At 56.5% G+C, this 12,851-nt stretch overlaps 1 long non-coding RNA gene and 8 other non-coding genes across 12 annotated transcripts in view; all 9 read left to right on the forward strand.

The window, feature by feature from the left end:
* The first annotated feature begins 16 nt into the window (after positions 1–16).
* Positions 17–97, forward strand: LOC111561099. Its single transcript, XR_002743458.1, has one exon. It is a non-coding gene; the product is annotated as a small nucleolar RNA SNORD115 (small nucleolar RNA).
* Positions 98–1,519: 1,422 nt separating this feature from the next.
* Positions 1,520–12,851, forward strand: part of LOC109501093 — a 44,405-nt gene continuing 33,073 nt past the window's right edge. For 3 of the 4 annotated variants that reach the window (XR_006598976.1, XR_006598975.1, XR_006598977.1), the window contains exons 1-8: positions 1,520–1,923; positions 3,166–3,283; positions 4,975–5,092; positions 6,781–6,898; positions 10,418–10,535; positions 10,914–10,978; positions 12,225–12,342; positions 12,722–12,788. This is a non-coding gene — a long non-coding RNA (uncharacterized LOC109501093). The remainder of the gene's footprint in view (positions 1,924–3,165; positions 3,284–4,974; positions 5,093–6,780; positions 6,899–10,417; positions 10,536–10,913; positions 10,979–12,224; positions 12,343–12,721; positions 12,789–12,851) is intronic. The other variant, XR_006598978.1, reaches the window with a different exon arrangement.
* Positions 1,535–1,615, forward strand: LOC111561100. The gene has a single exon (XR_002743459.2). It is a non-coding gene; the product is annotated as a small nucleolar RNA SNORD115 (small nucleolar RNA).
* On the forward strand, positions 3,340–3,420 carry LOC123386372. The gene has a single exon (XR_006600161.1). It is a non-coding gene; the product is annotated as a small nucleolar RNA SNORD115 (small nucleolar RNA).
* Positions 5,149–5,229, forward strand: LOC111561101. The gene has a single exon (XR_002743460.1). It is a non-coding gene; the product is annotated as a small nucleolar RNA SNORD115 (small nucleolar RNA).
* Positions 6,955–7,035, forward strand: LOC111561113. The gene has a single exon (XR_002743472.1). It is a non-coding gene; the product is annotated as a small nucleolar RNA SNORD115 (small nucleolar RNA).
* On the forward strand, positions 8,767–8,847 carry LOC111561102. The gene has a single exon (XR_002743461.2). It is a non-coding gene; the product is annotated as a small nucleolar RNA SNORD115 (small nucleolar RNA).
* On the forward strand, positions 10,592–10,672 carry LOC111561116. The gene has a single exon (XR_002743475.1). It is a non-coding gene; the product is annotated as a small nucleolar RNA SNORD115 (small nucleolar RNA).
* On the forward strand, positions 12,399–12,479 carry LOC111561108. Its single transcript, XR_002743467.1, has one exon. It is a non-coding gene; the product is annotated as a small nucleolar RNA SNORD115 (small nucleolar RNA).

Genomic DNA, 12,851 nt, shown 5'->3' on the forward strand with positions numbered 1-12,851 from the left:
GCGGACTGCCTTGTTTGGGTCAATGATGAGAACTCATATGGTCTCGAAGACAGATGATGACCTAAAAATTATGCTCAATAGGATTACGCTGAGGCCCAGTGGAGGGCACCACACTGAGGCAGGATGCTGGGGACTGCTGTGGCCCTGGCAAAGTGCTGGCTCCTGGGGCTCAAGGCCACCGATCCCTCGAGGCTCTCCAGGGGGGCTCTCCCTGGTCTCTGGGGCTCTACGCGCCTAAGACGTGCTCCTGCCCTAGGGCGTTGTGTGCCCATTACTAGTGCTTCCCGGGACTTATTTCTGGGAACCCAACTAAGATGCCATGGTGTCCTGGTGTCATTCAGTAGGACGTTGCATTAGTGACCAGTATCTCGCCATTGAGCCCACCATGGGAGGAGAATGGATGCCTGTGATACCCGAGACCAAATGCCCTTGGGCGATTGGCGAGGCATGTTCTAGGACTGGGACTTCAACCTCGTCCCGGAGAGCTGGCGTGTCCCTGAATGTCTGACCTGTGCACTAGGCTGTCTGGAAAAACAGGACACCCGTGACACCTGCAAGGAATGACACAGTCCCCCAAGGGATCTTACTTGACAGCCCATGGGCCACATTTCCCAGTGTGGGAGGGCACTCTGGTTGATGTCAGAATCACTGATGCCTTAGTAGGCAAGCAACATGCTGCGGTGGGCATTGCAGATGGCCAATGTGACCACCTGCATGGAAGCAGTGAGCCCAAATTTCACGCAATGTGCTTCGGAGGCAGAGGCTGTGCCCGGGGTTACCTGGATGGACATTTGACAGCTTTGGCATAACGGGTAGACGGTACATGAAAAATGCTGGTAGCGTGGCCCAGACCCCGAGTGGCATGCAGGCTCCTGCCTCTGGGTTCTTCACCGTTAGCCCCATCTGGTGGTCGCATGTCCTATGGGCCCCAGGGGTCGTCCTGCAGCTGTATGGGGCTTTGTCTGACAATGGCCCTTTGGTCGGTGCCATGAGGCTGGACAGACTGGGGTTCATGACTTGTGACCCCGAGTCCCAGTGAGTTTGACCCGCCAATGACCAATGACCCGCCAGGGTCTGTCATATCATGCTGCAGGAAGACCTGTGCATGTGGCCTGGTGCCTGCTGTGGCAGCCTCCATGCTCAGAGACCTGTGGGGCTTGAATTCCCTTGTTTCCAGCCGAGACACAGAGGCTGAGGGCCTTGTGGAAGCAGTGCAGACTTCCTTCCCGCCAGGCCAGGATTTTTCTGGCATCATGAATGCAGTCCCAGCCTCGTGCATTCTGAGATCCCTTCCACTGCCACAAGGTGAGGTCTGATGGGGAAAGCGTTTTGTCATTCCTCAGCTGCCTCTTTCTGCAAAGATCCCGCGCCCCCACTGAGATCCCACATGGCACACGGAGGGGAGTTTGGCCCATCTTTGGGATCAACCCCAAGCCAGGGGCCCTCATGGCCATGCCACACATCACAACACCTCTCTGGTAAGGATGTTGAGCTAGAGGGTAAAAGGCAGAGGCGGGTGGGGACTGCCTTGGTTGGGTCAATGATGAGAACTCATATAATCCCGAAGACAGATGAAGACCTAAAAATTATGCTCAATAGGATTACACTGAGGCCCAGTGAAGGGCACCGCACTGAGGCGGGATCCTGGTGACCCATGTGACCTGGCATAGCGCTGGCACCTGGGGATCAAGGCCACTGATCCCTCGAGATTCCCCAGTGAGATTCTCCCTGGCCTCTGTGCCTCTGTGTGCCTAAGATGTGCTCCCACCCTAGGGCATTGTGCGCCTATTACTAGGGCTTCCCGGGACTCATTCCTGGGAACCCAACTAAGCTCCCTTGGTGTCCTGGTGTCTTTCAGTGGGACATCGTCTTGGTGACCAGGGTCTCGTCATTGAGCCCACCATGGGAGGAGAATGGATGCCTGTGAGTACCCGGAGATTAGGGCCCTTGGGCCTATTGGTGAGGGAGCCCTCAGGGCAACACCAGCCATCTTTTGGACTTAGGCTTCGTCTTCGCCCCAGAGGGCTGCTGTATCCCTGAAGGTCTCTCCTGTGCACTAGGCTGTCTGAAAAACACAGGTCACCCACAACACCTGCAAGGGATGCCACAATCCCCTGCGAGATCCTCTTCCTTGTCAGCCCATGGGCCACATTTCTCAGTTTGGGAGGGCACTCCTGTTGATGTCAGAATCACTGATGCCTTAGTAGGCACGCGACATGCTGCTGTGGGCATTGCAGACGGCCAAGGTGACCACCTGTGTGGAAGCGGTGTGCCTAAATTTCACGCAATGGCCTTTGGAGACAGTGGCCTGGCCCGGGGTTACCTGGCTGGACACTAGACAGCTTTGGCATGGCAGGTAGACGGTACCTGAAAAATGTTGGCAGGGTGGCCCAGACTCTGAAGGCATGTGGGCTCCTGTCTCCAGGTTCTTCACAATTGGCACCGTCTGGTGGTCACGTGTCCTTATGGGACCCTTGGGTCGTCCCACAGCTTGATGGGGTTTTGTCTGACAAAGGCCCTTTGGCGGGTACACAAGCCAGGGCACAATGTGGTTCTTGACTTGTGACCCCGAGTCCCAGTGAGTTTGAAGGTGCTGGGAACCATGCTAGACCCTCACCCTTCTCTTACCATACTCTCAAAGACGGGAAGGGATGAGGTGTCCCCACGGGAGCCATGGAGCAGTGCTATGGAGACGTGTTGGATCCTGGTGGGATGCATGTCAGGGCCCTGATCCCACAAGAGATCTTGGTGTTACGTCTGTGTGGTAGCACTCATGGGCCCTTCCGGGGCCCCGTGCCCACATATTCCTGGCAAAATTCAGGGCCAGTCCCTGCCAGCCAAGGCCGAGATTCTGCCTGCCAGTAACCCACCAAGATCTGTCCCAATCATGCTGCGGGAGGACCTGTGCATGTGGCCTGGTGCCTGCTGTGGCAGCCTCCATGCCAAGACGCCTGTGGGGCTTGAATTTCCTTGTTTCCTGTGGAGCCACAGAGGCTAAGGGCCTTGTGGACACACTGCAGCCTTCCTTCCCGCCAGGCCAGGATTGCAGGATTGCATCATGAATGCAGTTCCAGCCCTGTGCATTCTGAGATCCCTCCCATTGCCACAAGGTGACGTCTGATGGGAAAGGTGTTTGTCATTGCTGAGCTGCCTCTCTCTGTGCAGATCCTGCGCCCCGTTCGATATCCCACCTGGTGCACGGAGGGGAGTTTGGCCTATCTTCGGGAATTGGCCCCAAGCCAGGGGCCCTAATGGCCACCCTGCACATCACAATCCCTCTCTGGTAAGCATGTTGAGTGGGCAGGTAGAACACAGAGGCGTGTGGGGACTGCCTTGGTTGGGTCAATGATGAGAACTCATATGGTCTCAAAGACAGATGATGACCTAAAAATTATGCTCAATAGGATTACACTGAGGCCCAGTGGAGGGCACCACACTGAGCCGGGATCCTGGTGACCCCTGTGGCCTTGGCATAGTGCTGGCATCTGGGGCTCAATGCGACCAATCCCTTGAGTGTCCCCAGTGGGGCTCTCCCCGGTCTCTAGGTCTCCATGCACCTAAGATGTGCTTCCGTCCTGGGGCATTTGTGCCCATTAGTAGTGCTTCCCGGGACTCATCCCTGGGAACCCAACTCAGCTCCCTTGGTGTCCTGGTGTCTTTCAGTGGGATGTCGTCTTGGTGACCAGGGTCATGCCATTGACCCACCATGGGAGGAGAGTAGATGTCTATGAGTACCCAAAGATCCAGTACCCTTGGGCCAATTGGTGAGGAAGCCCACAGGGAAATGCCAGCCATCTTGTGGGATTGGGGCTTCATCCTGGCACCAGAGGGCTGGAGTATCCCTGAACATCTCCATTGTGCACTGGGGTGTCTGCAAAAAAACAGGTCACCCACAACACCTGCAAGGGTACCATGGTCACCCACAGTATCCTCTTACTTGTCAGCCCATGGGCCATGTTTCCCAGTGTAGGAAGGCATTCCAGTTGATGTAAGAATGACTGATGCCTTAGTAGGCAAGCGACGTGCTGCCGTGGGCATTGCAGACAGCCAATGTGACCTCTTGCTTGGAAGTGGTGCATCCAAATTTCATGCAATGGGCTTTGGAGGCAGGGGCTGGGCCCGGAGTTACCTGGATGGACACTAGACAGTTTTGGCATAACGGGTAGATGATGCCCAAAAAATTCAGGTAGCGTGGCCCAGACCCCGAGTGGCATGTGGGCTCCTGCCTCCGTGTTCTTCACCGTTGGCACCTTCTGGTGGTTGCATGTCCTTATGGGCCCGAGTCGTCCCGCAGCTGTATGGGGCTTTGTCTGACAATGGCCCTTTAGTCGGTGCCATGAGGCTGGGCACGCTGAGGTTCTTGACTTGTGACCCTGAGTCTCAGTGTGTTTGAGGGTGCTGGAGAACCGTGCTGGCCTCTCACCCTTCCCTCACTGTAATCTCAAACACGGGAAGGGATGAGGTATCCCCACAGGAGCCATGGAGCAGTGGTGATGGAGACAGTGTTGGATGATGGTTGGGTGCCCATCAGGGCCATGTTCCCCCAAGGGATCTTGGTGTTGTGTCTGCATGGTAGCATTCATGGGCCCTTCTGGGGCCCCATGCCTGCCCATTCCTGGCAAAATGCAGGGCTGCCTCCCTGCCAGCCAAGGCCCGGGATTCTGCCTGCCACCGACCTGCCAAGGTCTGTCCCAATCATGCTGCAGGAAGACCTGTGCATGTGGCCTGGTGCATGATGTGGCAGCCTCCATGCTCAGACGCCAGTGGGTCTTGAATTTCCTTGTTTCCAGTGGAGCCACAGAGGCAGAGAGTCTTGTGGACACACTGCAGGCTTCCTTCCTGCCAGGCCAGGATTGCAGGATTGTGTCATGAATGCAGTCCCAGCCCCGCGCATTCTGAGATCCCTCCCACTGCCACAGGTGAGGTCTGATGGGGAAGGCGTTCGTCATTGCTTACCTGCCTCACTCTGCGCAGATCACGCACCCCGACTGAGATCCCACCTGGCACACGGAGGGGAGTTTGGCCCATCTTCGGGAACAGGCCCCAAGCCACGGGCCCTCAAGGCCACCCTGCGCATCACAACCCCTCTCTGGTAAGCATGTTGAGCAGGCAGGTAGAACACAGAGGCGTGTGGGGACTGCCTTGGCTGGGTCAATGATGAGAACTCATATGGTCTCGAAGACAGATGATGACCTAAAAATTATGCTCAATAGGATTACACTGAGGCCCAGTGGGGGGCGCCAAACAGAGGCGGTATCCTAGGGACCCCTGTGGCCCTGGCGTAACACTGGCACCTGGGGCTCGAGGCCACTGATCCCTCGAGGCTCCCCATTGGGACTCTTCCCAGTCTCTGGGCCTCCTTGTGTCTAAGATGTGCTCCCGCCCTGGGGCATTGTGTGCCCATTACTAGTGCTTCCCAGGACTCATCCCTGGGAACCCAACTAAGCTCCCTTGGTGTCCCAGTGTCTTTCAGTGGGACGTCGTCTTGGTGACCAGGGTCTCGCCATTGGGTCCTCTGTGGTAGGAGAGTGGATGCCTGTGTGAGTACCCAGAGATATAGTGTCCTTGGGCAGATTGTCGAAGGAGCCCTCAGGACAATGCCAGCCATCTTGTGGGACTGGGGCTTCCTCCTCACCCAGAGGGCAGGCGTGTCCTTGAATATCTCCCCTGGGGGATATCTGGAAAAAAAGGTCACCCGCGACACCTGCAAGAGATGCCATAAACCCCCGCGAGATCCTCATACTTGACTGCCCATGGGCCCCTTTCTGAGTGTGGGTGGGAACTCTGGTTGATGTCAGAATCACTGATGCCTTAGTAGGCACGCAACATGCTGTGGTGGGCATTAAAGACGGCCAATGTGATCTCCTGCCTGAAAGCGATGCGCCCAACTCTCACACAATGGCCTTTGGAGACAGGGACCGGACCCGGGGTTACCTGGATGGACACTAGACAGCTTTGGCATAATGGGTAGACGGTATCTGAAAAATGCTGGCAGGGTGGTCCCAACTCCGAGTGGCATGTGGGCTCCTGCGTCCGGGTTCTTCACCATTGTCACTGCCTGATAGTCACGTGTCCTTATGGGCCCCAGGGGTCGTCCTGCAGCTGTATGGGGCTTTGTCTGACAATGGCCCTTTGAACGGTGCCACAAGCCAGGGCACGCGGGGTTCTTGACTTGTGACACCAGGACCCAGTGAGTTTGAAGGCCCTGGGGAACTGTGCTTGCCCCTCACCATTCCCTCACCATAATCTCAAAGACGGGAAGGGATGAGGTGTCCCCACCGGAACCATGGTGCAGTGGTGATGGAGACAGTGTTCGATGCTGGTGGGATACCCATCAGGGACTTGTTCCCCAAGGGATCTTGCTATTGTGTCTGCGTGACAGCATTTGTGGGACCTTCTGGGGCCCCATGCACGCCCATTCCTGGCAAAACTCAGGGCTGCTCCCTGCCACCCAAGGCCTGGATTCTGCCTACCACCAACCTGCCAAGGTCTGTCCCAATCACGCTGCAGGAAGACATGTGCGTGTGGCCTGGTGCCTGCTGTGGCAGCCTCCATGCTCAGATGCCTATGGTGCTTGAATTCCCTTGTTTCCAGTGGAGCCTCAGAGGCTAAGGGCCTTGTGGATATGCTGCTGTCTTCCTTCCCACCAGGCCAGGAATGCAGGATTGTGTCATGAATGCAGTCCCAGCCCCACGCATTCTGAGATCCCTCCCATTGCCACAAGGTGAGGTCAGAAGGGGAAGGAGTTTTGTCATTGCTGAGCTGCCTCTCTCCACGCAGATACTGTGCCCCCACCGAGATCCCACCTGGTGCATGGAGGGACATTTGGCCCACCGTCGAGAACAAGCCTCAAGCCAGGGGCCCCCATAGCCATGCCACACATCAAAAAACTTCTCTGGTAAGCATGTTTAGCTGGCGTGTAGAAGGCAGAGGCGGGTGGGGACTGCCTTGGTTGGGTCAATGATGAGAACTCATATGGTCTCGAAGACAGATGATGACCTAAAAATTATGCTCAATAGGATTATGCTGAGGACCAATGGAAGGCATGGCACTGAGGCGGGATCCTGGGGACCCCTTTGGGCCTTGTGGAGCACTGGCACCTGGGGCTCGAGGCAACAGATCCCTCAAGCCTCCCCAGTGGGGCTCTCCCCGGTTTCTGGGCCTCTGCACGCATAAGACGTGCTCCCACCCTGGGGAGCTGCGTGCCCATTACTAGTACTTCCCAGGACTCATCCCTGGGAACCTAAACTCCCTTGGTGTCCTGGTGTCTTTCAGTGGGATGTCGTCTTGGTGACCGTGGTCTTGCTATTGAGCTGACCAAGGGAGGAGAGTGGATGCCTATGTCAGACCCCAGAGACCCGCTGACCTTTGGCCTACAGGCGAGGCAGCCCTCAGGGAAACTCCAGCCATCTTGTGGGACTGGGGCTTCGTCCTCGCCCCAGAGGGCAGGTGTGTCCCTGAAAGTCTGACCTGTACACTTGGTTGTCTGGAAAAAACAGGTCACCCGCGACACTTGTAAGGGATGCCATGGTCCCCCATGGGATCCTCTTACTTGACGGACCATGGGACACGTTTCCCAGTGTGGGAGGGCATTCCAGTTGATGTCAGAATCACTGATGCCTTAGTAAGCACACAACATGCTGCGGTGGGCATTGCAGACGAACAGTGTGACCACCTGCATGGAAGCGGTGCTCCCAAATTTCACAAATGGGAGTTGGAGGCAGGGGCCTGGCGGGGGTTACCTGGATGGAGACTAGACAGCTTTGGCACAACGGGTAGACGGTATCCGAAAAATGCTGGCAATGTGGCCCAGACCCCGAGTTGTATACAGGCTCCTGCCGCCAGGTTCTTCACCATTGGCACCGTCTGGTTCTCACGTGTCCTTATGGGCCCCCGGGGTCGTCCCACAGCTGTATGGGGTTTTGTCTGACAATGGCCCTTTGGTTGGTGCCACGAGCCAGGGCAGGCCTGGGTTCTTGACTTGTAACCCTGAGACCTAGTGAGTTTGAAAGCACTGGGGAACTGTGCTTGCCCCTCACCATTCTCTCACCGTAATCTCAAAGATGGTAAGGGATTAGGTGTCCCCACCAGAACCATGTGTGCTGTGCTGATGGAGACAGTGTTGGATACTGGTGGGATGCCCGTCAGGGCCCTGTTCCCCCAAGGGATCTTGGCATTGCGTCTGCGTGGTAGCATTCATGGGCCCTTCTGGGGCCCTATGCCTGCCCATTCCTGCCAAAACACAGGGCCGGTCCCTGCCAGCCAAGGCCCAGGATTCTGCCTGCCACCGACCCACAAATGTCTGTCCCAATAACACTGCAGGAAGACCTGTGCATGTGGCCTCATCCTGCTGTGGCAGCCTCCATGCCTGAGCATTCCTGGGAGGCTTGATTTCCCTTGTTTCCAGTGGAGCCACAGAGGCTGAGGGCCTTGTGGACCAGCTGCAGTCTTCCTTCCAACCAGGCCAGGATTGCAAGATTGTGTCATGAATTCAGTCCCAGCCCTGCGAATTCTGAGATCCCTCCCATTGCCACAAGGTGACGTCTGATGGGAAGGCGTTTTGTCACTGCTGAGCTGCCTCTCTCTGTGCAAATCCCATGCAGCGACCGAGATCCCACCTGGAGCACAGATGGGAATTTGGCCCATCTTTGGGAGCAGTCCCTGAGCCAGGGGCCCGCCCCCATGGCCACCCTGTGCATAACCCTCACTGGTAAGCATGTTGAGCTGGAGGGTAGAAGGCAGAGGCGGGTGGGGACTGCCTTGGTTGGGTCAATGATGAGAACTCATATGGTTTCGAAGATAGATGATGACCTAAAAATTATGCTCAATAGGATTACACTGAGGCCCAGTGGAGGGCACCGCACAGAGGCGGGATCCTGAGGACGTCTGTGGCCCTAGCTAGAGCTGGATCCTGGTGTTCGAGGCAACTGATCCCTCGAGGCTCCCTATTGGGGCTTTCCCTGGTCTGGGCCTCTGAGCGCCTAAGACGTGCTCTCACCCTGGGCCATTGTGTGCCCATTACTAGTGCTTCCGGGATTCATCCCTGGGAAAACAACTAAGCTCCTTCAGTGTCCTGGTGTCTTTCAGTGGGACGTCGTCTTGATGACCAGGGTCTCACCATTGAGCCCACCATGGGAGGAGAATGGATGCCTGTGTGAGTATCCAAAGATCCAGTGCCCTTGGGCCGATTGACGAGAGTGCCCTCAGGGCAACGCCAGCCATCTTGTGGGACTGGGGCTTCTCCTCACACCAGAAGGCTGGTGTGTCCCTGAACGTCTCCCCTGTGCACTAGGCTGTCTGAAAAAATATATCACCCGTGACACCTGCAAGGGATGCCATGGTCCCCCATGGGATCCTCTTACTTGATGGATCATGGGCCACATTTCCATTATGGGAGGGCGCTCCAGTTGATATCAGAATCACTGATGCCTTATTAGGCACGCAACATGCTGAGGTGGGCATTGCAGATGGCCAATGTGACCTCCTGCGTGGAAGCGGTGCGCCGAAATTTCACACAATGGGCTTTAGAGGCAGGGGCCAGTCCCGGGGTAACCTGAGTGGACACTAGACAGCTTTGGCATAACGGGTAGGTGGTATCTGAAAGATGCTCGCAGAGTGGTCCAGACCCCGAGTGGCATCTGGGCTCCTGCCTCCGGGTTCTTCACCATTGGCACTGTCTGGTGGTCATGTGTCCTTATGGGGCCGGTAGGTCGTCCACAGATCGATGGGATTTTGTCTGACTATGGTCGTTTGGTCAGTGCCACGAGCCAGGGCATGCTTTGGTTCTTCACTTGTGACCCCGTGTCTGAGTGAGTTTGAAGGCACTGGGGAAGCATCCTGGCCCCTCACCCTTCCCTCACGGAAATCTCATAGATGGGAAGGGATGAGGTGTCCTCACGGGAGCCATGGAGCAGTGCTGATGGAGACAGTGTTGGATGCTGGTGGGATGCCATCAGGGCCCTCATCCCCCAAGGGATCTTGGCATTGCATCTGTGTGGTAGCGTTCGTGGGACCTTCCAGGGCCCAATGTCTGCCCATTGCAGACCTGTTCCTGCCAACCTGGCAAAACGCAGGACCTGTCCCTGCCAACCAATGCCTGGGATTCTGCCTGCCACCAACCCCCCAAGGTCTGTCCCAGTCATGCTGCAGGAAGACCTGTGCTTGTGTCCTGGTGCCTGCTGTGGCAGCCTCCATGCTCAGAGACCTGTTGGGCTTGAATTTCCTTGTTTCCAGTGGATCCACAGAGGCTGAGGGCCATGTGGACACGCTGCAGCCTCCCTTCCCACAGGCCAGGATTGCGGGATTACGTCATGATGCAGTCCCAGCCCCACGCATTCTGAGATCCCTCCCATTGTCACAAGGTGAAGTCTGATGGGGAAGGTGTTTTGTCATTGCTGAGCTGCCTCTGTCTGTGCAGATCCCGTGCTCTGACCAAGAACCCACCTGGGTCATGGAGGGGAGTTTGGCCCATCTTCAGGAACAAGCATCATGCCAGTGGCCCCCATGGCCATGCCGCATATCACAAAACCTCTCTGGTAAGCATGTTGAGCTGGAGGGTAGAAGGCAGAGGCGGGAGGGGACTGCCTTGGATGGATCAATGATGAGACCTCATATGGTCTCGAAGACAGATGATGACCTAAAAATTATGCTCAATAGGTTTATGCTGAGGCCCAGTGGAGGGCACAGCCCTGAGGTGGGATCCTGGGGACTCCTGTGGCCCTGGCATAGCGCTGGCACCTGGGCTCGAGGCGACCGATCCCTGTAGTTTCCCCAGTGGGGCTTTCCCAGGTCTGGGCCCCCACACGCCAAAGATATGCTCCCGCCCTTGGGCATTGTGTGCCCATTACTAATGCTTCCCGGGACTCATCCCTGCGAACCCAGCTAAGCTCCCTTGGTGTCCTGGTGTCTTTCAGGGGGATGTCGCCATGGTGACCAGGATCCCACTTGAGCCCACCATCGGACGATAGCGGACGCCTGTGTGAGTACCAGGAGATCCAGTGCCCTTGGGTCGATTGGCGAGGGAGCCCTCAGAGCAACGCCAGCCATCTTGTGGGACAGGGGCTTCATCCTCACCCCAGAGGGCTGGCATGTCCCTGAACAACTCCCGTGTGCACTAAGCTGTCTGGAAAAAACAGGTCACCCGTGACACCTGCAAGGGATGGAATGATCCCACGTGAGACCCTCTTATTTGATGGCCATGGGCCACGTTTCCCAGTGTGGGAGGGTGCTCCAGTTGATGTCAGAATCACTGATGTGTTAGTAAGCAAGTGACGTGTTGTGGTGGGCATTGTAGTTGGCCAATGTGACTTCCTGCATGGAAGCAGTGTACACAGATTTCGTGCAATGGGCTTTGGAGGTAGGGGCCAGACCAGGAATTACCGGGATGGACACTAGACAGCTTTGGCTTAATGGGTAGAAGGTATCTGAAAGATGCTGGTAGTGTGACCCTGACACGGATTGGCATGCAGGCTCCTGCCCCCAGATTCTTCACCATTGGCACCGTCTGGTGGTTGCATGTCCTTATGGGGCCCGTGGGTCATCCCACAACTGGATGGGGTTTTGTCTGAAAATGGCCCTTGGTCGGTGCCATGAGCCAAGGCATGCTTGGGTTCTTGACTTGTGACCCCGAGTCCCAGTGAGTTTGAAGGCACTGGGGAACCATTCAGGTTCCTCACCCTTTCCTCACCGTAATCTCAAATACAGGAAGGGATGAGGTGTCCCCATGGGAGCCATGGAGCAGCACTGGTGGAAACAGTGTTGGATGCTGGTGGGATGACTTTCAGGGCCCTGTTCCCCTAAGGGATCTTGTGTTGCGTCTGCATGGTGGCATTCGTGGGCTCATCTGGGGCCCCTGCCCACCCATTCCTGACAAAACACAGGGCTAGTCCCTGCCAGCCAATGCCCAGGATTCTGCCTGCTACTGCCCTGCCAGCGTCTGTTGCAATAAAGATTTGGGAGGACCTGTGCTTGTGGCCTGGTGCCTGCTGTGACAGCCTCCATGCTCAGATTCCTGTGAAGCTTGAATTCCCTTGTTTCCACTGGAGCCACTGAAGCTGAGGGTCTTGTGGAAATGCTGCAGCCTTCCTTCCGACCAGGCCAGGATTGCAGGATTGCATCGTGAATGCACTCCCAGCACCATGCATTCTGAGATCTATCCCATTGCTACAAGGTGAGGTCTGATGGGAAGGCGTTTTGTTATTGCTGACTTGCCTCTCTCTGTGCAGATCCCACGCCATGACCGAGATCCCACCTGGAGCACGGTGGGGAGTTTGGCCCATCTTTGGGAACAGGTCATGACCCAGGAACCCCCATGGCCACTCTGCCCATAACAAAACTTCTCTGGTAAGCATGTTGAGCTGGCGCGTAGAAGGCAGAGGCGGGTGGGGACTGCCTTGATTGGGTCAATGATGAGAACTCATAAGGTCTCGAAGACAGCTGATGACCTAAAAATTATGCTCAATAGGATTACACTGAGGCCCAGTGGAGGGCACCACACAGAGGCAGGATCCTGGGGACCCCTGTGGCCCTGGCATAACGCTGGATCCTGGGGCTCGAGGTGACTGATCCCTTGAGGCTCCCCAGTGGGGCTCTCCCCAGTCTGGGCCTGTAAGCGCCTAAGATGTGCTCCCATCCTGGGGCATTGTGTGCCCATTACTAGTGCTTCCCGTGATTCATCCCTGGGAAAACAACTAAGCTCCTTCAGTGTCCTGGTGTCTTTCAGTGGGACATCGTCTTGGTGATCAGGGTCTCGCCATTGAGCCCGCCATGGGAGGAGAATGGATGCCTGTGTGAGTACCCGAATATCCAGAGCCATTGGGCCGATTGGTGAGAGTGCCCTCAGGGCAACCCCA

The sequence above is a fragment of the Felis catus genome, chromosome B3 (assembly GCF_018350175.1).
Source record: "Felis catus isolate Fca126 chromosome B3, F.catus_Fca126_mat1.0, whole genome shotgun sequence".
Taxonomy (NCBI): domain Eukaryota; kingdom Metazoa; phylum Chordata; class Mammalia; order Carnivora; family Felidae; genus Felis; species Felis catus.